Here is a 25,263-nt window from a genome sequence, read left to right as displayed (position 1 = left end):
GGCACAGTTTTATGTAAGCGCCTGCTTCTACTCCATGGTGATCTTTTAGTCCCAGCTCTAATCTCACTTGGGCCGGCGAGGCAGATCTTGACAACGAAAAGGCTCTTTTAAAGATTTTAGTTGTTAGTTTTTTTATTAATGTGCTGGTTGTGCCCTTAGTGATCTTGTGCCCGTACATTAAGGAATTAATTACTTTGGCCTATATCACTTTCTACATGGGGGTTCGGTTCGGGCCAAATAGCTTTTTTGATAGTTTTGCGGCAGCAGTTTGTAACGGCAAGGCTTTGATTTTTAATGCTTTTTTATGCTTAACAAATGTACATCTGGTGTCGAGAAAGATACCCAAATATTTATAGCTGTAAGTTGGTTCCAATTTTGTGTCATTGAAATACCACCTTACTGTTGACCTTTTTTGCTTGCCGAAATATATTGTTTTGGTTTTTGACAGGTTCAGTTCTAGGCGATTTCTTGTCGTATAGGGTAGCAATTCGTCCAGTAACCTCTGGAGACCCACTTTTGTGTGACATAACAGCACCAAGTCCTCGGCATACAGCAAATTGCTGATGCGGGTTCATTCTAATTGAGGAGGATGGCAATTTACACTGTTGAGTAGTGAAGAAAGGTCAGAAATAAACAAATTAAATAGAAGTGGGGCCAACACACAACCTTGTTTGATGCCAGTTTCAGTTCGAATCTTCCTGGAGACGGGGAGCCTTCATCCAGCTTAATTCTTATCCACGTTTCCGTGTGGAGTTAGACTATTGCTTAAAGAAGATGCAGAGGTATGCCCCACGATTGTAGTTTCTGCCATAACAGGCCCCTGGGCACGCAGTCAAAAGCTGCTTTAAAGTCGACAAAGCAACAGTGCAGCTAAGTTTGTTGGACTGTCCCTTTCTACATCAGGACTGTTAATGTTTACAAATTGGTTGTGGTGACGGAGTTAGCCACGAAGTCCATCTGATTCAAAGGGAGGTGCGCGGTCGTTTTGGCCCAGGCCTGCAGCTCTTCCAATAGAATATTTAAATAATACTTAGATTCCACATCAAGAAGTGCAATCATTCGATAATTTTTGGGCTTGTTTCTCTTCCCGCTTTTATAGATTGGATGAATGATTGCTCCTCGCCAGGACTCTGGCACCGTTTTGTTTAGTCTGCAGTGGACAAACAAGGGGGACAGGTATTCTGACTATAAGTTGACATCAGATTTAAACATGGCCTGGGGGAGACCATTCTGGCCTGGGGCTCCTTCAGCTCTGGATTTCATTATAAAGCACGAGATCTTGTTTTGTAAATCATCAGGTGTCACCGTAGGCTCTAGCGTTATATCGTTCCTTTTCCCTGAGTCCTTGTATGTTAGTTCATCAGGTGGGTATTAATGGGGTGTGCTCATTTTGGGCTCACCAGTCTAGGAAGTGGGATCATAGAGTTTACCGGACTGGGGGATTTGGTGCAAGCATCTTTTGTGTCGATGTCCCTAAAATGGAGAGATAAAAACGTACTCCATATGGCTTCACTGATATTTGCACTGCCGTACCCACTTGTACTTTGTGTGCTCCTGTTTACGAGGGACCAAAATTGCTTCGAGTTAGGGTTTTTACATTCATAGATTAGTTTCAGCCAGAATTGGTCTGAGGCCGCTTGTTTTTTCTCTTTGTATTGAGTTTCTAAAAGCTGCTTGAGCTTGCTTATAGTTGTTGAAGTTAATTTTATCGCTTGGGTTCTTCCTTGATAATCGAAGTGCTCGGTTATTTTCAGTTCTTAGTTTCCATGTAGCTTTTGAGATACAGAATTGAGGGATTTGTTTTCTCGAGCCCCTCCTAAGTGGCAGTTCTTTGAGTAGATGGTTTGTAAGGGAAGTCCACCCACTGAAAACATGGATATATGACTCTTTATTTGACTCTAGGGATTGATATAACAAGGCACTGCTCTTTTCCATCAGGGAAGGAGCCGTGGTGTCCAACCACTTCATCCGCTTTAGATCCTCTGTGTAGCTGCCTAAGTGAGCACCGGCAAGTTCTTCATGGCATGGGGTGGTGATGGATAGTGTTAATATTAGTGCCCGATGATCACTCTCTCCTTGAGCTGCAATTGATAGCTCTTGATCAGAGGCAATATTTCTCTACTCCTTATAGTGAAGTCCAGAAACGAAAAGGTTCTGCCATTTGACCTGGTCCATGCAGGCGGAACGTCGGTGGGGAGGCGCCCATTCAATAAAGTATATCCTAAGCTACTGAACTGCATTACCACATATTCATCCAGTGTCGAAGGTTTGTTTCCAACTGGAGTAATCTGAGATGCAAAGGGTGGGAGAACTCTTGGGGAAATGATGCTGGGTGTGCTACTGTACTTGCCAAATAAGTTACAGATGGTATTGATCAAACAGTCCATTTTGGATTTTTTCTAAGTGGTGCAAGGAGAGATATAGACGTTGAGGATGAGCAGCTGAGGATACATAAGAGAACTTCCCAGAATGATTCCAGAGAGCCAATACTCCTCAAATTTAATCTGTTCAATACATTGGGATCATTTTGTTGATACATAGATCAAGAGAACGCCATTTGGTCTACCAAACTTGGACTGCCTGGTAGCGGGTGTCATAAACTCCAGGTAGCCTACTAATAGAGTGCTTTCCCCTGCCCATGTTTCCTGTAAAAGGAGGGTGTGTTCTTTTAAGAAGTCCAGAGTGGCGGCGGATTGTTTTTCCTGCCCAAATCCGTTGATGTTCCAAGAGCATATTGGTGGACCGTGATTTGGGGTGGTTCAATCAGTCCGGTTTCTGGATAGGGCCCCCCGGCAACAATAGCCAATATACTCCGTCGGAGTCTCACTCATTGGTTGTAGGCTCTGGGATTACTGTTGGTGAGCTGCTTCTCGCGGACCTCAGAACTGAAAAGGGGGCCAGGGAGGAGCTGGAGGTACAGGCCCGATTATTTTCCAGTATTGACGGGTAGCGAGGGGCGCTTGGTATTGTGGTTGTTATCCCCCAGGATTTAAATTGGTCGGGTTTTTTTTGTCAGGAACCCCCCTAAACAACGAAAAATATATATATATTTTTTTAAATCGTTATTAATTTTTTGTTGTTGTTAGCAATGCAATATCCTTTGTAATTTAATACAATTATGTTTTATTAATTACAAATTTCATTTTTTTTATATATATACATATTTAATAATATTTTTAAATTATTCACTACATTTCATAAAAAATAGACTTAAAAATACATATATATGAACATCATTTTTAAAATGTATAAAAAATTATACTTTTTTTATAACAAATGATTTTTTTTCACAAAATATACATACAAATATTTGCAACACAAAAATATTCGATTTTTTCAAAAATGTTAATTATAACTTTTTTATTAATAGTTACATATTTCTATTTATTATGTAAAATGTTTGTAACAAACAATCTTAAATTATTCACCATCCAAATCCCTGATAAACCCAATATTCCACTTCTAAAATTTAATAAAAATTATAACAATTTTTTTCCCCATAATATTTTTAAATTACTCCCCAACCTTCTCCCCTATGAACCCAATTTCCCAATCCGAAAATAAGTACTATTTTTAAAATGATGGTCATTTTTCAACAACATTTTTCAATTATAACCCACCCTTATCCCCTATAAACCCAACATCCCACTCCTAAAGCTCATATTAAACCAAAAAATATATAATTATGTAAACATAAAAAAATATTAAAACATTATAAAATTACTAATACAAAATTACAAAAAAATATAAAGAACATTAAGAAACATAGAAGCCAAAAAATCGATATTATTTACATCGATATTTTTGCCATCAATATTTTCGATTTCAATATTTCTAAATCACAATAAAATCGATATTTTTGACATCGAGAAAACTTACCTCGATATTTTAAACCATCGATATTCTCAACTCAATATTCTTGCAAGCCTATTTTTTTCCATTGATATTCTGTCTCTGCACCCCCTTGGCTGTATCAGCACACAACTACTCATACTCTTCGCTTGGCCATTCACCATGCTGTTGTTTTTTTGGTTTTCACCTGCAAATTTTTCCAGATATAACTCATCAAACCTCTGCTCCCTCTTGATATGGCATTACTAACAGCAGTTTCTACCATATATGCAAAGACTCTTCTACACTTACAGCAGGTTAAGGAATATTACAAATTCATAGCAGATCATAAGAGATGAAGCTGACCCACATAAATAGTGGGTGATTTGGTTTAATTATCACCTAGTTTTTTGTATCTGCCAGGTGTTCATTCTAAAATAATACCTTCATTTATAGGCCCTCTCACTATAACTGGACTGATTGTCAGGCACTTATATCCCCAGTGCTTCAAAGAGGCCGAAGGGTTCACCCAATGTGCCATGTACCCAAGGTAAAACCTGCAATATCCAAACCAGCAGCACCTCCTCTACCAGTTATGAAAGATGGGTCCCAAGACTATGAGGCAGAATCTATTATGGACTCATGGAGGGCGGGCAGTCAATTACAGTTCTTGATAACATGGAATGGATATGGACTTGTGGAATGTTTTTTAGAACCAGCAACTTTTGTACACTCCCTCATATTAGTGGGCTCCTTCCATGACAAATTCACAAGAAAACCAGCATCCGGATATGAGGGGGAGCCCAAGCAGGGGGAAATGTCAGGATTCAGCAGGGTGTCTGAGACTTTGGAAAGACTGAAGGAACACCTGAAACAGATATCCCTTTAAGGTTGTGACATACTAGCCTATGGTGACTAGGAGCACCATGAAGTTAGCCAGCTTGAGTCAAGCGTGGGGCTTTAGGAAGACAAGGCGATTATTTTTGCTACTTCATCTACACTTCCTGTCCCTCACCTTATTCATTTTCTTTCTCTCTTCATAGTTCCTTGGGGCCACATGTATCAATTTTGCATTCACAAATGATGCAAATCACTAAATTTGATAGTTTGGGAATGCAAAATAGCCATTCAAGATGTATGAAATGCTTTGGTAGTACATTTTAGGTAAACACAATTTTTTGCGATTGCCTGAAATTGCGACTAGAAATAGGGAAGCGCAATTTGAGATTCTCTAAGCACCTGTACCAAGCATTTTCTAAATGCAACTGTGCATTTAGGAAACGCTATTGCCATGGACTCCAAGTCAATGGCCACCATGTGCAGATTTTGGCAAAAAATGCATTTTTCAAAGTGCCATGCAGTGCACACATGCCCCTAGGGCCTTTGTGCGCTTTACAAGTGCACCTTCTTTTTTGGGGTCAATCAAGGGGGTCTTAGGCCCCTGGGAACCCTTAGTCTTGCATTAGCTAATTTGTTATTACCAATTAGGTTATCGTAAATTAGGTAATGCAAATCCATTCACACCAATGGGCCTTTAGGCCCATAGGAACGAATGGAGTAGTATTACCTAATAACGATTACTTAATTGTGATTGCTACTCTGTAGGAATTGCTGTTGGGATAGCGCTATTTTCTTACCTACCATTTTGCATTCCTGAAATAGCGATTACCTAAAATGTGTTATTTAGAGAATGCAAAATGGATTTTTGATACTTGTTGCCCTTGGTTCCATGACCTTCTTGCATGTCTACTCTGACCTTGCTCTTCTGATTCAGTTTTGTCTCTGGAATATAACTATGGATTTTCCTTAATGCCTCTGTGACCTATTTCCTCCTATGCTGAACTTGTTCTCTGGACTCTATTTGAGCTTCATTGTTTGGCAACCTGTTTTCTATTCTCTTTCCCTGCTCAGACGCATCCCGATTTCTCGCCTGAGTTCTGTGCTTTCTTTTTTTTCAGTGGCTTAGCTTCACTGTGACCCGCTTTTCCAAAACTGGTGAGTATACATTCCTTGTATATGTTTGTTTGGAACATCTTGTTTTTTTGATTAACACTGAAGCTCTGCGTGTATCTTATTTGTTTAGTGTGCTGCTCTGCCTCCTGAGAAACTCTGTGAATAACCACACTGTGAATAGAGTTGTAACAACAGAAACAGCTGTACAAAATAAAAATTGGGCATGCTACTTGACTTGTCTCTCTCCCTCTCATACATTCCCCTACTCCTCTTGTTTGTGACCCTGTGTGGTGCCTCTTCGTTGGTACCGACAGGAACACACTCTGGGAAGTGAGGTAGGTTGCCATCAGAATTCATTGGATACGACTCACAAAACCTGATAGCTTTTCTGTAACAGCGAGGTTGAAAACTGTTCATATTTCTACTATTTATATAAAGCTCAATGGGCAAATGAATGATGGAACTTAATAAATATTCATCCTTTAATAATGCTTGTTTTGATATTTTCTTTTCTGACCAAAATGGTATTGTGACCAAATTTGCTGGGTTCTAGGTATTTTCAAAAAGTGTGCTTTGCATCTTTGCACGCATTCTTCAGTGTGTCGGCTAACATGATGTAAGTTTCCAAAATACAACTTGTACATGTGACATTTCATATCTGAAACCATCGCTACTTGCCTGAGTCTTCAACAACAGATATGTCCAGTGTCAGAATACAAGAATCTCCATTTTTTGTAGCCACCAAGCTTAAACCATTAAAGTAGCTGGTTTACAAATTTCGGATTCTGGAACAACATTAATTTATGCATTTGTGAAAAAAGACTTTTTTGCTCATAAGACATCACTCTGGAGGTCCACAAACTATGTTGACTCCTACAGGTACTTGTTCTACCCTTCCTCTCTGATTTTTATGTTTTTCTTTTTTTCCTGGGTATTTTCAATGATAACCTGTGTAACTGAGTCAAGAAGTGGTACCAGTGGATGTTCATACGAATCTCAGTGGAGTTGGTCGTGTCCAGTCATAGAAATGCGGGCAATTCTACCGTCAGCCAAATATAGCTAGCTTTCTATATTACAATTTTTGGGGGGCTTTTTACTACATTCCTGGTAAAATAAGCAAGTGGAGAAAGGAAACCAAGCAATGTCAATCAGTCAGTGCAAATGGCATCCATACGTTTGGCAGCTTCCGGTTCTTACAAGCAGTTTGGGAGACAATGCCTATGTAGCGGCTGAATAGGGTTAGCAGGAAAAAAAAAATACTTGGACTCCGTTCTGAATAATAATAATCAATGATTGAAATTCTAATCCAAAATGTATAACCCTCTGTATTGATATGACTAGTGCCATGCCCAATTGCTTTTTTTAAAAGTAAGGACTGAATTCAAGTTAGTCTGCATCAAACGTAAGGCAACACACACCGACCTACTGTTTTAACTGAATACCAACCCCCAATTCACCAGAAATCAGTGAATGACAGAAAAGGAAGACCCCAAAATCTGTAAATCTTTAAAGCCAGGAGTGGAAAAGCATCAAAGCAAGCCTTATCATCAAATACTGTGTATCTCCATTCCTAATAACGTTAGGCTAAATCTTGATCTTCCTGCATTCCATAAGGACATGAAAGTACACTTCTTTGGACTTTGCCTTCCTGGTTTATTCATCTCTCTGCATTATTTGTGTTACGAAACTTCATTGCTAGCAGTGGTCTATGTTACTGTGCTATCTATCTGTAAAGCGTTAGGATTGTATAATAAAACTAGTTCAAATAGTTCAAATAATTAAATTATCAGATTCCAATTTTACCCTCCGGAATATGTGGGCAAACCTTGGGCTATAAACGAAGAGTGCAGGTCTTTAAAACACATCCCAGCATAACCTTCACCATTATATTTCAATCCTCAACTCAGAAGACTAAAAGAGATGCACATAAGGATGTGTCTCTTTAGGGTTTCCTTCACATTTCCAGTTCTCATCTCCCTATTTCATTCATGTCTTGCCTTCCCCATTGGACCTTTTTACAGTTAGTAGACTGATTACTCATAGTGTTCCTTCTTTGTCCAGTCCACCGCCTCCTCTGGATTCCAGCCACTCACACAACAAAGGGGTCTATAAAGAACTATGGTATTTTTCCATTAATTATTTTTAATTTCTCTTGGAGCAGCTGTGTGTAACTAATTTCTTTCACATTTTGGGCCTGATTAGGATGTCGGGCGACCGCCACCTGCAGGCCATCATTGGCAGTCTATCCGACATCCAGGATAGCTGTCTGACCACCCCAATTTGATGTAGGCGGTCAGACGGCAGCCATCGCAGGGACAAACCCCAGACAGGCTCAAGGAGCCCATTGGGATGGCGGTCGGACCATAATCCCTACATTGGGGCGGTGCCTGCGTAGGCACGGCTGTAGCAATTATGATGTCCATTTCCCACAGCCTTTTCATGGTGGTTCCATCGCCATGGAAAGGCAGTCGGAAAGGGACTTTGAGGAGCCCCAGCAGGGCCCCCGTCCCGTGTCGCCATCTGGTATGTGACCATGGGGGCACATGTGGTGCCCCCTAAACATGCATGCACCATGTGCCAGGCACCACATGGTACCTGGAACATGGTGAATGGATGTTTAAAAACATCCCTTTTTCTATTGCAGCTTGTGCTGCTGCCCTTTTCTGGGTGGCAGCACGAGTCACAATAGAAAAAGGGATGTTCCCGACCTCCTACACAGCAGTCTCATCCTAATACAGTGGGTGGGACCTCTGACTACTTGTCGGGCAGTCCCACTCCCGTTGCCATGGCAGTCGGACGCTTGTCCGAACGCCATCGTAATAAGGATCTTAGTCATTTCTTGACAGTGTCAAATGACTTTTGATTGAGAGGATAATAAACTCTGAGGTAGATTTTTATGAGACTGATACAGTCTGCCTGCAGGATGTAGAATAGTATGCTGTAATTCAGCGGATTAGATTATATAAGGTTAGTTTGATAGTTTGGTGAGAGTTTAAGCTTGGCCGTCTCCACAGTGAAGAATTTCAACAAATACAGATCTCAAGGAATAATTTTAATCTTGATCCCTCCTCATTTAAAGTCATCCCAACAATTTTGATATAAAATCACTTCCCCGTCTTCTTAGCATCTTTTTTCGCTTTATACTCTAAAGTTTTTGAGTTTTCGAAGGTTTTTTTAAAATCCTCCACAGTTGTGTACATGGATGCCACTGTGCCCTCAGCTTCTTTGGCCTGGTATGCTAATTTAATTTTCTTATTATTATTATTATTATTAATAACGAATGTTGTACCGCGCACGGTTACCCAGGGGCATCCCAGCGCATATAGAGACCTAGAGCAAGCTGCTAATACAGAGCAGAAAGAGCTACACTTATTCTGGAAATAAGTAAGTTTTCAAAGGTTTCCGGAACCTAAGAAGATTTGGTTCAGAACGTAGTGAGAATGGGAGGGAGTTCCAGGCGCGCGCTGTATGGATGGAAAAACTCCTGCCACCTGAACGGGCTCTCCTAATTCTCTTTATCTGAAGGAGGTGTTTGTTGTCAGAGCGTAGAGCTCTTATGGGCTTGTAGGGCCGAATCATGTCCTTATCAAAAGTACTTCCAACTCTACAGTGCTAAAAGTTTAAGTTAGTGATCCCTCTAAACTGGTAGTAGGGCATTTGTAATCAACAGTCTCCATGTTGGGCAGTGATGGCATCTACCGTGGCTCTTGCTCTTCTTTGACACATGGTACAACATATTATTGATCGAACATGTTTTGCAGTGCACTTGCCATAGCTCTAGCTTTGGTTGCTGTGTCCTACAGTCACGCTGTCAATATAAAGGAAATAATTGTGTTGTGGATTCCAGCCGTCGCATAGCTCTTTCAGCCCATCACATAGTTCTTTCAGTCCCTGTTCTTTCCCAGCAAATATATCCCTTAGTTTATGCAGATCCCAGAGGCTGAGATTTTGTGTGGTAGCAAAAAAAATGCAGGTTATGGTCTAAGACAATTTAGTAGTTAAAAAAATATAAAAATAAGAACTCACCCATTTCTCCATCATTGCAAATTTCCCAGCCTTCAAAATTGTCTCGATATCTGTCAACAAAATTTAGTTTTTGTTATTCATGGGAAAAAATGCATAATTATGCAATTTGTATTGAAAAAAAAACACAACCCCCAGACTGCAATCCTTTTGCATTTATTGTCTTAAATGATTGTGAATATTATCGTTGTCTTTATACATCGACGGCACATGTGAATTAATTTTGCTTTACCCTTCCCCCTATGTTCCCACTGTAAACTGCCATTAAATTGGCAATGGTCAAGGCGGACTTCCAACCAAAAGTAGCCCTGTCGAAAATGCTCACATCAGCCCCGCTCCCTTCCTCCTCTCTTATCGCTTTTTCTGCTTTTCTCTCTCTTCTCTCGCCTCTCTCGTGCCTACTGTAATTACGTTGGGGTACTATAGAAAGTAGCAGAGGTGCAAGCAGCGGTCCTCTTCCTTGAAAAAGGCGCCAGCCCACAGGGAGATGTCTGATGGAATAAAAAGGCAGTCCGGGCCTGCCAATAAATAAGACAAAAACGCTTTTCCTAACTGATGGCTAAAAATGTATACACCAAGATTAAAACCAGTTGACAAAAGATCTTCAAGGGACAAAGATTGCTGCCAGACATCAGCTATGGCTGTGAGCCACGTTTTACCTTTCCTTTTTTCCAACGTTCAAAAAAGACCAGACTTCCGAATATGAATACGAATATAGTATTATATTCATGTTATGAGTATTTGCAGAGCGCACAATCACCCAGGAGAGTATCTTGGCACAGAGTTGGAGTGAGACTAACCTTGTCTAGGGCATTCTACAATGTGTATTTGTAAAGCTCACCTTCACCCAAGGGTATATTGGCACTGAATAACAGATGTTTATTGTTACCCAACTCAATGGTACTTTTTTATCAACCTAAGAAGGATGAAAGGCGGAGATGACCCACCTGGATATAAACCTGTGACCATGGGTTCAAATACAGGCCCCTACAGTGGACGCATTAATCCACTAATCCACCAGACCCAAAATTCGGGCGGCAACTGTAAAAAACAGTTGTTCAGCTTCTTGAGGAACTGAGGAGGAACATTTAATGGCAAGTCGTTCCACACTTTAGGGGAAATGTAGGAGAAGGCTTAACCGCAAGATCTGGTTCTGTGTATTGCTGAGATGTGTGCCAGAAGGAGTCTGGCCGAGTGTAGATGTCTGGATGGTTTGTGAAAGGAGATACATCAAGTTTGAGCTGTGCGCATTTTTGTATGGGGAGCCAATGGAGTTCCTTGAGGTGGGGTGTGATGTATGTTCAGAGTGGGAGGTTGAGTGAGATCCTGGAAGCTGAGTTCTTTATTCCCTACATTATCAAGAACTTGCTCCTACTGGAGATATTTTATGGTGGTATTTTCCACGGGTTTTCAGTTACCTCTTATACTGGTAATTGTTTTTTTATCGCTTGTGTTTGTTTTCACATGTGTAAATATCACATGCAGTAAACAGCACATGTAGTAAATAGCCCATGTAGACAGCAGACATGTGGTATTTTGCATCTGGGTTTTAACTTGATGAGTTTTTAAACTGATGCTTTATTCATGGCATGCTGTAATTACCACTAATCAGGACTCAAAATCAAGGCATAAATGACAAATCAGAAGAGGATTGTGTGGCATTTAATACCCACATGATAAAAAAATAAAAATGGAGGGGTAGAGGGCCAGATGTACAAAGCCTTGGAAAGTTGAAAACAGTGCAAAAAATTGCAGTGTTTGCGACCATCAAAGGACTTTTCTTAGTGTACAAATTCCCTACCAAGTCAGAATATTGGACTTGTGAGCTCTTTTTTGGTTTGCAAATAGTAGCAGGCATAAACGGGGTGTCCTCGATCCTACTTCTGAATCAGGGGAGAGGATGTGGTGTAACCGCTAGGGTGGTTGACCTTAAATCTTGGGAACCAGGTTAGAGTCTTGATAATGAGCCTCACTATCCTAAGATTCTGGGCAAATCACTTAATCTCCCAGTGCCTAACAAAAATGAATGTTTCCTTGTGTAATGCAACTGGTGCTCATGTAAAGCGCTCTGATACCTTCGGGTCAAGTCTGTGCTATATAAAACTCTGAAAAAAAAGAGAGGAATGTATTGTTTGTGACTGGTATTGCAACTGCAAGCTGATAATGTTACCGACCCCTGAGTTGATGTGGTAACTTGGGGCACTTTTCATTGTGTCACCAGGTTCAGGGGGCAGGCAATCGGTCTTCCCTATTTTTTTACCAAACAGAATTTTATTGAGGAACACGGACTGCTTTAAAAAAAAGCATTCCCATTTGCAAATGCAAAGACAGGACCAGCAAACTTCTTTCAGGCAACATCCCTTTGTCATCAGTCACATGCAGTTTCAAAAATCTACCTGCCTAATTAATACTAATTAGGCAGGTCATACCGCAATGCCCTGTGTCTAGATATTTTGTGATGTGGCCTTTTAGTGCACAGGTCACATTGGAAAATTAAACATAGGTCACAAATGTCAGCGAAGAATTTGTAAGTACTTTTTCCAACAAGTCTTTTAATATTTCTGACTACAAAAGTCCAATAGGTCTTCCAAAAACGGATACAATTCGCATCCAGAACTCATAAACATAGCATTATAAAATCCTCATCATGGTGACCCAGGACATTAGCATATGGTACAAATGGTTAAGACAAGAAAATGCCAAGAATTGTGACTTAAAATCTGACTTTACATTAAAGAGGATTTTACCTTACAATTAATTTGAGTCTGAACATAACATCTCTATGCACTCTCTACCCGCTCCCAATCTAAAGTTTGCACTTATAAAATGTAATAAGGTAACCCCATGTTAGTCTATAGAAGAGATAGGCCTTAGAGTAATGTAAAATGACTTTAGGAGTTTTTCACTACCAGGATATGTAAAACTTAAACTCACATGTCCTACTTGTTAAATACCATGCACCCTGCTGAATGGGCTTTTCATAGTCTATTTTAGGGGTGACTTATAAGTTACTATATAGTAGGGCACTGAATCCTAGTGCCCCCACCCATTAGGTGAAGGCAAAAAGTATAGGCGAACTACCACCCAAGGGGGTCAGGACTAACAGTTTCAATCTCAGCTCTACTCCAGAGTCCCAAAACACATTCTTGGCTGGCTATTACTGACCTTACTTCCGGATAATCATGGCTTGGGTTTTGTCCCAGGAAGGCAGGAATATTGTCACCAAGTCAGTTAGCAGAAATGTATGATATGGAAGATGAACACAAACAGTTGACAGAACAAAGAGCATCCTTAATAGTGGTACTTTCACTTAAAGATGCTACTTGGGGTTAGTAGAATCTGCCACAATTCATTTCCAGAGCCCTCTATGAATTTCTGTCATCTACCCCAGCAGGAATAAAACAAGTTTTGGTTTTGACTGAGGGGGTGTAAATCTCATTTCCACAGAAAAGTAGATAGGGGAATGACCAGAGCTACTTGAAAACGTGAATGGCAGACACTCTTTTTGTATCAGGGCTCATAAAAGGATTTCTGTTAGCCTAAAGAGGGAGTGCTGCAAACTGAGGTAAAAATATAGAATTGTGTGGAAGGAATTCTCCTATCATTGGCAAGAACACAGGATAAGATTGGCACCTCACCACCATTGCATAAGAATATTCCTGGACCTGGGAACACATCATATTTAAGGAAGAAGAGTCTGCTTGACAGCAGTATGAAGAGGATTCAAGGGCTCCTCACTTTCACTGGCACACAGGCACTGGAACTGTTCTCTAAGGGTTACATGGTTGATCTCCTAATAGACCGGTCAGCCTTAAGGTCACTTCTCTCAAAGATTTTGCCCTTACACTCCTAGGCTGCTGAATTCATTTTTGTTAGCTTTGGGACTCTGTGCCTTTTACCACTGCTAACCTGTGCTAAAGTATTTGTAATCTCTCCCCAAACCATGGTACAATTGGCTTACATCTGATTGGCTTTTTTAATTTCATTATAAGTACCTAGAAAAGTTGTATACCACATATCTAGGGTCTGTAAATTAAATGCTACTAAAGGGGCTGCAGCACCTATTCTGTCACCCACTTAAGTGGCCCCTTGAAACATGCCTTAGGTTTGCCATTGTAGCCTGAATGAAGTTATAAACTGCCAGTTTGACTTAGCAATATACCCCCCTTGCCAACACTTTAACTCCTCTTTTATTGCATTAACGTCACCCCTAAGGTAGGCACTAGGTAGCCCATAGGGCAGGGTGCATTGTAATTAAAAGGTTGGACATGTACGTTTAAGTTGGTTTTATATGTCATGGTAGTGAACAACTTCTAATGTGTTTATCTACGACTGTGAGGCTTACCTCTCCCATATGATAATTGTGGGTTTCCTTATTATATTTATTAAGTGCTAACGTTTCATTGGTAACAGGTAGACTGAGAAATTGTAAGTCCGTTTTTTAAGTTACGATTTTACCACCTACAATAGGTGTTGGACCCATATAAATGAGTATTGCATGGCTAAACACCACACAATACTGACTATGCTTCTGCTTTCCTTTATGACTGCTATAATCAATAACAGTGATCACCATGTATTTTTTTAATTATTTAGTCATGACAATTTCTTTAAATATTTGATAAAAATTGCAGTACACAGAACAAAAACATGAGCATAACACAAAGATACATTACATTTCTCCCACCCCACAAAACTACACACAAATCACATTTGATAACAATACATAACATCACAACAGACAAATGAAGCAGTTCATAACTTTGGTTCTTCTAATTGGATCATTGTTGTTTTGAGTTAAATAATTTATTCAAATGTTCTCTATTTTTCTAAATTGGTGTGGGATTTTTCTTGTGTTGTGTTGTGTTTTTCCTTGCTATTTGGGTGCTGCTTATACTTTACACGTTGCCTTTAAACTAAGCCTAACTGCTTTTGTGCCACGCTACCAGAGGGTTAAGCACAGGTTACTTTTGTGACTTTGGTGGTTCAGCTTTGGAGGGCTGTAACTGCTGCTTGGACAGGTGTCACCCTCCCCCATTGAATAAACAACATAATTTCTCACACCTCTGGTTTGCCTGCTTTAGGCACAAAAACGGATGAATTCCTGACTGCAAGAGTGCCCAGCTGAAAACTAAGGACTTCAGCCTGCAGGAGCCCTGCCTAGAGAGACATCTAGTGCCTTGAATCCTGCTCTGAGAACCTGAAAGTTGCAGGAGTGGTCAGGATGAACTTTCAGAGCAGTTGTAGTAATGTGGGTAATTTTCTCCATGTCTGGGAATGGAGACCAGTAGCTGAGGCTTCTCCAGGGAGAGAGCACCATCACTAAGCAAAAAAACAAGGTTTTCCACACTGGAAGATTATTTTAGTGCTCATAGCTCGTTCAGCAGAACCTCGGTGCACAGTTATCTGGCCTTGGAAAGCCCTATCCTACGAACACCTCAAGCCTTGGCCTGCTGGTGGATTTTGATAGCCATAGAAGTGACTGTGAGAAAGTATCCCTTTTTTCACATTCACCTCCATTTTTGTGGAAAGATGCTACTGGTTTTTTAACTCAGCGCACTTATACAGCACTACAGGTCCCAGTTTATGTGCTCTGATTCCTAAAACATTCCAGAATTGGCTAACTGTTAATTGGCATATTTGACTTTCTAGTAGGGTTGCAGTGTACAGTACGATTAAATACATGAATGGCATGGAAAGGTAAATGTCCCCTGCAGACTGCAGCATATTCTTTGCCAACCCCTAGTCTGACAAAGAAAACATGGCTTCCAGCCACCAATACAACCTGACAATAGCAGCTTTTGTACCTGCAGGAGAACCTTTACAAATAATCAATTTTTAGAGGAGCAAACCCTTTTTTTAACTAATAAATAAATCACTCCTAAATAGCCTATAGCCTGCAAGGTAGGGTATCTAATATTACAAAATGGTAATTGCAGGAATGTACTGTTGGCATGTTCCTACAGTGCATAGCCGCCCAAAACTATTTTCACTGTAACAGGCTAATTTCAAATACAGTACTATTTCTGCCAACTCTGGTTTGGTATAAGTTACAGATATGATTCAACCACAGTTTTAATATCTATTAAAAATCCAATTCAAGGGGCGTGGCTTGCGCGCCAGCTGCAGAGGACGGACTTCCCGTGAGCTCCGCTGTGGACTAAATACGCGGATGCCGTGAGGTCCTTTCCTGCCGTTTTTCGAACGGCTTTTCTGAATGGCAGTGGCGTCGGAAGGTGCACTGACCTTGGAGAAGCACCTATGCGGTCTCTTCCAGCGGCGAAACGGCAGTTATTTGACCCGGTAATCTGGCCCTCTCCTCAACACGGGCGGCCGCCATTTTGTTTCCTGCTTGCCGCGAATGTCTCCCTGCACCTATTTTAACGCTTCCCTTCTTCCTGCCTCATGCTGGTGACTTTCATGGATCGTTGTGGCATGGCTTTCAATGTTTTCAGCAGTGTTTAACCCTTTTTGGATGCCGAATGCCTTTTTCCTCTGATTTGTGCTGTCACTACGCTTTCTATGAAGAGATATGGCCGCCATTTTAGGATTCCTCCATGTGCAGTACTATACTTCTTTTTAAAAGTCCCTCATGTACCTGCTTTTGAGACATCGTACTTGAACTTTTTTGTTCTTCTTTTTTGATTGAGCTCACGTCCTTTGCCTCCTGTGTCTTCCAGCTCTCTGCTTATACATTGGACATGTTTTTCTTCTATGTGTGGAGAAACCATGGCCGCCATTTTAGGAGCTACTAGTCTTAATCTTCATCGTGCCTCTACTTTCTTCCTTCGGTGACAGCCTCTTTAAAGTGACTTTGCCTTTACGTACTGCCATCTTATACTTGTGCTGGCTTCCATTGATGCTCTCTTTTTACACTGTGGTTCTTATTGCACAGTATTGCTGGTTTTCTCATGCTACTTCCAATCCAGTGAGGGTATCAGCATTCAAGAGCAGTGCGTTTTTGGCTGCTCCTTTCTTCATTTTACGCCACGCTCTGTCTGCCCCTCTTACTGCCTAAGCATCTTCAAGCCAGTCCATTGGATTCTGCTGTTCTCTGTTGGTACCTACCTGCATACGACACTTTGTCAGGCGTCCATAATTATGGCAAATAATTCCACCTCTCCTAAAATGTCACAAACTGGAACCAAGCCTAAGAGGCCTAAGAATGACCCGCCTTCTCCTATTGCATCTTCTTCTAATCCTGTTTTGGACTCCATTCTTGAAGAAGTGCGTGGTCTCCAACCTTTTATGTCCGCTACTAATGCAAAACTTCAACAAATTGAAGAGCGCTGGGTTGTTATGGAGGGCAAAGTTTTGCATTTAGAACAGCGTGTGAGTGATATTCAAGATGTCTCAACTAAAATTCCATTGTTGGAACAGGAGATCCTCAAACTCAAACTCCACACCGAGGATTTGGAAAATCGTAACCGTAGAAACAACCTACGCGTTTATGGTGTTCCGGAAAATTTGGAGGGTCCTGACATGGAGTCCTTTATTCGTAAATTTCTTCAGGAACTTTTGGAACTTCAACCAGCTACACACCCTCTTAATATCCAGAGGGCCCATCGTCTTGGTCGTATTAATTCCAACTCCTCCAAACCTCGTGGCATCATTCTGCTGTTTCTCGAATTCACAGAATTAATGTCTGTCCTGAAAGCCGCCAGGATCAAACGCCGTCTCCAGTGGTCTGGTCATAACATTTTTATATCACAGGACCTTTCCTCGGCTACGAATGCACGACGCAAAGAGTTCTTGAATCTTCGACCCTTAATGCGACAACTGAACATTCAATATGGAATCCTGCATCCCTGTTTCTGCAAGATCCAGCATAATGGCCGTACCAGATCCTATGATGATCCGCAAAAACTTCATGAATATCTTCTGAGTGTCTCTCCTTCCAATATGGACACTGCTCATTAGTGTTTTCTCTTCTTCCCTTTGTTCACTGTTGTTCTTCTATTCTTCCTGATCTCTTTTGCTGCTTATCCTTTATTCTTGATCTATTCCTTGAGATTTTGTCCTCACATCCTTGTGTGTTTCCTTTTTGTGTATGTCCTGCTTTTTGGTAGCTCATGGGCTGAGTTCTCTCTCTGGCGCATCTTCGCCTCAGATGTTTTGGTTACTTTCTCCTTTTCTGTTCAGGCCTTTGTGCCTTGATCTGTTTACTTCTTATCTTTCTGTCCTCCTCTACTTTTTCTCTTTCTTTCTTCTTTTATCTCTTTCTTTTTGGTTTCTTTGCTTTTATTCCCATTTTCAATGCTATGCTATTCCTGAGCGATCTTTACTTCTCCTTTTGTTTTTCATATTGTTATTTTATGTATACATGGTTTTTTCTGGTCTTGATATTGTGAACGTTTTGGGAACCCCCTTTTTCGATTACTTATGCATTTATTGTCTCTCCTTTTGTAGTGATCTCCTTGCCATGTGTCTCCTCCACCTGTCACCCATCCTCCCCTCTTACCACCATGTGTAATTTTGTCTCGTGGAACGTGCGAGGTCTTGGTCATCCTGTCAAGCGTCAAAAGGTACTGTCTCATTTATCTAAATTTCATTCACAGGTTGTATTTCTTCAGGAAACACATTGTTCTGATGTTAAATCGCTTAAGCTTAAAAGACAATGGGTGGGCCAGGTTGTGTTTTCGCCTGCTATTCAAAAAAAAAGAGGGGTTGCTATACTGTTTCATAAGGCTTTAAATGTTCAAATTGTTTCTTCTAGTGATGCTGAAGGACGTTGGGCAATGGCTAAGGTTGTCATTCAAAACAAGACAATGGTATTGCTTAATATATATGGTCCTGCCCGCCCTGATCCAAAGTTTTGGAAAGATATAAAAGTTCTAATTTCGTCCATAGATTGCCCTGATTTTATTGTTGCTGGTGATTTTAATCAATGGTTAGATCCTTTCTCAGATAGATTATCCTCCAGTAAATTTCAACCTGATAAATCCCATAAGAGTTTTCAATCTGCCATTGCTTCTCGTCCTTTATATGATTCTTGGAAAATGTGTAACCCAGCTTTGCTTGAATATACTTTTTTTTCTAATGTTCACCACACCCGCTCTAGAATTGATTATCTTATGGTTAGTAAGTCTCTTTTGCCCTCCATTCAAAAGTCTGTCATTGGCTCTATTTTTATCTCTGATCATGCTCCTGTGTATACTACCCTGGATCTCTCCCTTATTTCCTCTAAATTTAGTCGTTGGAAATGTAATTCTTTTCTTTTATCTGATGCCATTTTTATGAAAGAGATTGTGAATATATTAATGAGTTTTTTTCCTTTAATAATCCTCTGGACACTTCCATTCCTATCACTTGGGATGCTTTTAAGGCCTCTTTTAGAGCCTTTACTATATCCTATGTTTCCAAAAGGAAGAAGCTAAATAGACAAAAATATGAAGACCAGCTTAAAGTGATCAACAGTCTTGAACATTCTTATTTTTCATCTAAGTCCTCCTCGGCTCTTCAGGAGCTAATCCTAGCCAAAACTGACCTTAACAAAATTATCACCAATGAAGCTTGTCACACCCTTCTTAAAATTAAATCTAAATTTCATGGAGGCCAGAATAAAGCAGGGAAAATGTTGGCAAATTATTTGAAAATTAAATCCGAACGCAAAACGATTGGTCCGATCTTTAATGACTCTTCAAATAAACTAGTCTCTTCTGATGAAGACATTGCCGAGGTATTTCATAATTATTACCAGGCCTTATACTCAGATGATACACACCCCTCTGAAGCGAACTTATCTACATTTTTGAGGGCCACCCTGCTCCCCCTTCCCTTCCCATAGATTTTGCTCTGTTGGAATGAGAAATCACTCTACAGGAAATTACTACAGCCATTAACCGTCTTAAAAAATCGAAAGCTCCTGGCCCTGATGGTCTACCTGTTGAATTTTATTCCTCTTTTCAATCTTTTTTTGCACCTAAACTCCTTCAATTATTTAATTCATTTATCTCGGATGCCAAAGCCTCTGGGTCCTTTTTGGACGCTCTCATTGTCATTATTCCTAAACCTGACAAAGACCACTCGCAATGTAAAAACTATCGCCCCATTTCATTAATTAATTATGACTGCAAAATTTTTGCTAAAATCCTTGCCTCTCGTTTAGATTCTATTATTCCTTCTTTAATCAAAACAGATCAAGTGGGTTTCGTGAAGGGTAGACTTGCTGCTGATAATGCTCGTTTGTTTTCCAATATCATTGCGCAAGCTAAACATGTTAAAGTCCCATTGGCGGCCCTTTCCCTTGACGCTGAAAAAGCTTTTGACCGTATTAATTGGCAATTCATGTTCCGTACTCTTAAATGGTTTGGTTTTGGTCCCTCTTTCATTTCCTTGGTTCAACTCCTTTACTCTTCCCCTCGTGCCAGTATTTTTGTTAACAACCAATTTTCCAGATGTTTTTCATTGAACAGAGGCACGAGACAAGGCTGCCCCCTTTCCCCTTTGTTATTTATTTTATGTCTCGAGCCTTTTTTAGAGCGTATTCGTTCCAACTCCAATATTACTGGCCTTATGCTCTCCTCTGCAGAAATGAAACTGTCTGCATATGAAGATGATGTCCTGATATATATGTCCAATCCGGAATCTTCCCTTCCTCATTTTTTGAATGAGGTTAGTTTGTACTCCTCCATATCAGGTTATAAGCTTAACTTATCCAAAACGGAAGTTCTACCCCTTAATTCACTCTGCTTCCAGTACATGTTTAATAATACTGATTTTACGTGGTGTCCCTCCAAAATTAAATACCTTGGTATATGGTGTTCTTCCTCACTAAAAGACACCCTCAACTTAACCTTTGATTCATTAATTAACAAAATTCAATCCCTTCTTCAAATTTGGTCCCCATTATTCCTTTCTGGTGGGGTAGATTAGATACTATTAAAATGATGATTACCCCACATGTTCTATATACTGTTTCCATGCTCCCTTTTAAAATTCCTAAATCCTATTTTACACGAATCAACTCTCTTTGTATAAAATGTTTGTGGAATAACAAACATCCACGCATTGCACTGCACAAGTTAATTCGACCTAAACAAGAAGGTGGTGTTCGTTTTCCTGATTTTAAATCATACCATTCTGCCTTTTTGATCAAACAGTCATTTTCCTTGGCTGATGATTTTGTTGACATCTCTGTGCCTAAGTGGGTTCTCCTAGAACTTTCCCTTCTCAAAGATTTCTAATTTCAGCATATTGTTTTCATGTCAAATTGCACTTTTCTATCCAAATGTCCCATTTTAAAATATTCCCAATTTCTACTACAAACTGGTTTTTCTTCTACTTTATCCCCTCTTCAATGTTTCCTAGCCTCTGTGGTGTGGTACAACAAATTCATTAGATACAAAGGTAAATCATTTTACTTTAAGCATTGGAAGGAAAAGGGTATCCTATTTGTACATCAGTTTTTTGTTGATTCCTCCCTTATTCCCTTCCCAACATTGCAAAATGTATTTCATTTGCCCTCATCATGTATTACTGAATATACCATTATAACATCTTCCATCCAATCTCACCTGTCTTCCCTCTCCCCATCTCTTTCTGTTTCGTCCTTCACCCCTACCACTCGCCTGTACCCTTTATTTTCTACTCAACTACCTAAAGCTGCACTCGTATATTCAATTTTGTTATCTAATGTTTCAGAACGTTCTAAATCAAATGTAGAGATTGTTTGGGAGACTGATCTTGATGTCTCCTTATCCATTGCATTGTGGGATCATTTATGGTCCAAACTTTTTAAAATATCTGTTGCTGCACGTATTACGCAATCTTTATTCTTTATATATCATAGAGTGGTTTTTACCCCGATTGGCATACATAAGTTCTCTCCAATTTCCTCGCCTTTATGTTGGTCATGTTCCAAGGAACCTGGTACTCTTAAACATCAACTATATGACTGTTCCCCTGTTTTATCATTTTGGACTGATATATGGACTATCTGCATGCCAATGTTTTCTTTTTCCTCCCCTTATCTCTACTGAATGTGTTTTTAGGTTCCTTATCTGATGACATCGTAATTGTATCCTCTTCTGCTAAGTTATTTGACCTGTTTCTAGTTCTTGCATTCAAAGTTATTTTATCGTGTTGGAAGGATAACTCTAAGCTTTCGGTCCACACTTGGTGGAACTTTATCTGTGATGAACACAGAATCTCTATTGCATCCTCCACCTCTGTCCCTTTAAAAATTAAATCTGATCTACTCTGGCTTCCCTTCACCTCATACCTTTCTTCCAATCCCCCACCCTTATTACGTGCAATTAATCCCACGTAGTAATTCTTCCTCTTCTGTTTTTTTTGTTGTTTCTCTTTTCCTTTTTTACTCTCCTCTTTCTTTCTTTCCTTTCTCTTCCCCTTTCCTTATCTTCTTTTTCTCTATTCTTTTCCCCTTCTCCTCTAGCACTTTTTTATGATTGTTTATGTCATTTATTTGCTATTTACCATTGTACTTTTTACTAATTATTCATGACTTGTTTTTCTTTTTGTATTACTTATTAAATGCTTAATAAAAATTTCTTAAACAAAAAAAAAATCCAATTCAATGCTAAAATCATATTTTTGATAAATATTTGGTAAAAATGTCTTTTAGGAACTTACACTTCGTCTACCTGAATCTCCCGTAAGCTGATTCACATTAGAGTCCTACCACCAGCCCACTGTAAGTGGGAGTTGGTCACAGAACCAGTTTTGCATGGCTGAGGATTAAGTAACCGCTCATTTAACTACACACACACACACACACACACATCTGGTAGTGACAGAAAGCAACCACAACAGCACAAAGGGTGTTACCATGTTGGAATTGACAGTGTGGGATAGTTTGCAGTACTGTGACCATGTTGAACTGTAAAAGGCGGAAGAGTTGCCCCTGGGTACTTCTTCACAGTGGTAAGGTGGTGTCCAGCATTCACCCCCACCCACTGGTTAAGGAGTGTCCAGGATTCATCTACACCAACTGGCCAGTGAATCCGACCAAAGTGGCACTTCACCCCCGGCTCATCAGAACACAGCTGGAACTGAGGAAGAACAGACAAGGACTCGATCTGCTGTCTGTGATCTGTGTGTAGGCATGAGGGTGTGGACGTGCTCCCACTTGTAACCAGGACTGGGAAGTAGACTCTAAGGGTCAGATAGTAGACCTTTTGTGTGGCTACAGAGATAAAATAAGTTGGAGAGGCCTTTTTCCTGGAAGGCCCAGATGACAAATAGCAACTGGACTTGTACAGGACCCTGCTGGTGGCCTCTGCTGGAATGACCTCTGGTTCATATGTGCTTTCCCTAAAGTTCTAAAAGTCTTGGAAGAGACCAAGAAGAACTGCTCTGGAAAGTGAAAATGTTAGGACATTTACATGTTTTTGGACTTTTAAGCACTCTGGAGCTACTACTGATCTTTGCTGCACAGGTGTTCAATTTCAAGAGGACTTTGTTGGATACGTTTTTCAGCTTTGCCCCACTTGAAGAGTTTGAGCTCCATAACAAAGAATAGATCACAAGGTAGAAATGTCAGCCGGGTGAGGATATGAAAAGTACCAAACCATTGAGAAGACTTCAGCAGGCATGAAATTTGAATTTTTCCACTTAGAGCTTTTTCCACAAAAACCAATGGCTATAACAGAACCTCATCTAATGGCTATTCAACATTGTGATAACTTTGCTGGATAAAGCCTGCAACATTGTCCTGCTGGTGGAAATAAACTTACATTTCAGAGACTAAGTCAGAAGGTAAAATCTTAGACTGGCATAAACCACTTGGTGTATACAACCACTGTTCCATCCCTGCAGGAAATCATGCCTAGGTACTAGGGAACAGTGAACATTGTCTTCTGATTGATGTTTTACTTTTTCTTGCCACTTTATTTTTTTCTAGTCCAACTCATTGGATTTTACTCATTTTGGTATTATTTTTCCGATTCCTTTTTTTTCTAATTTTTAGAAATAGGTTACAGTAGTTTCATTGTGTTGTGTTTTGCCTTTTTAATTGTTTTGACACTGCAAGACATTTTACACACCTCCCCTTAAGTTAACCCTGCCTGCCATATCAGGTTTAAGCCTAGATCTATTTATTAAACTTGTGTGTTGCACCTAACAAGATTTTGGAATTCTTACTTGGGAGGACTCACATCCTCCCAACTAATAACCCATTTTCTTCCAGTGAATAAGTCTGAGGTAACAAATCTACCCCAACAGTGCATCAACCTCAGCAACTACAAAATCCACAATTGATGGACGGAATGCTAAACAAAGTCAAACATTCATCCCCAGATCCATCATTTTTTTGCTCACTATGCCATTCCAGTTTCGACGCTGCCATATGCAAATCAGTCTTGATGTTGGTCCTCATGGCAACAGTCCAGCTCAACTGCCAGGCCAGTTCCTACCTGGACCGGAACAAGCACCATGGGACAGGTTTCAGGGTATCACCACTCATAAGTTAGGCGACCTTGACTCCAGTGGCATGGCAAGCTCGAATCCCATGTCTGGACATACCCCTTCCACTCGGGTGACAAATGCAAAAAGAACAATTGATGGACGGAATGCTGAACAATGTCAAACATTCACCCAGTACAGAGATTTGGGACTAAATCTATCAGTGTTTGGCTTACCATGCCTTTCCAGTTTGGACCCAGCCCTAAGCTCTTTGCTTTTGTCACCCTAAGTGGGAAGGATATGCCCAGGCATGGGACATGTGATCTCTGTGCCATTGGATTCAAGCTAGCCTGGTTCATGAGGGGTGATACCCCAAAAACGGTCTCAGGATGCTTTTTTCCGGTCCAGGGAGAACCGAGCTTGGCAGTTCGGGCTGGACTGTTACCATGAGGAGCAGGGTCATAGACTGATTTGCATATGGTTGGGTCCAAACTCGGGCGACGTGGTGAGCAATCAAACAATGGAATAAACCCAGATATGTGACTGGGGGTGAATGTTTGCATTTATTTGTATTTCTTTTTTTATTTTATTGATTTGTAAAGCACCCAGATCACTGCCAAAGGGGTATCTCCGCACTACAGAGTTGCTACAGTTAGGGCAAAAATAGGACTTAGGATTTCAGAAAAGCTCAGTTTTAAGGAGCTTTTGAAATAGCAGGTATTCTGGGCATTGTTCAGCATTCCATCATCTGTTCTTTTTGCTTCAGACTTTTTACCAAAAAATACAGTGGCTTTAATAGAAATTCAATACTGATGTAGCCAACTTTGTGAGACCCATGTTAGAAGGCTTTGAGCAACAGAAGACAGACTAAATTCTAAGGTAAACTGTTGCAACCAGCTTAGTGTAGCCAACCTCCATTCAATTATAATCAGTTTTAAATTGCCCATGCATCCCGGTCAACCACAAACTGATACTTTACATTGGCACTTTACTTTTTCTGGGTTGGTTTTTGTAACAAAAAATCCATATATCTGACTCTCCTTATCTGATTTTGATTGATTTACTGTTTGTTTATTACATTTGTATCCTATT

Source organism: Lissotriton helveticus, chromosome 1_1, assembly GCF_964261635.1.
Source record: "Lissotriton helveticus chromosome 1_1, aLisHel1.1, whole genome shotgun sequence".
Lineage (NCBI taxonomy): Eukaryota > Metazoa > Chordata > Amphibia > Caudata > Salamandridae > Lissotriton > Lissotriton helveticus.
This window is presented reverse-complemented; position numbering follows the sequence as displayed.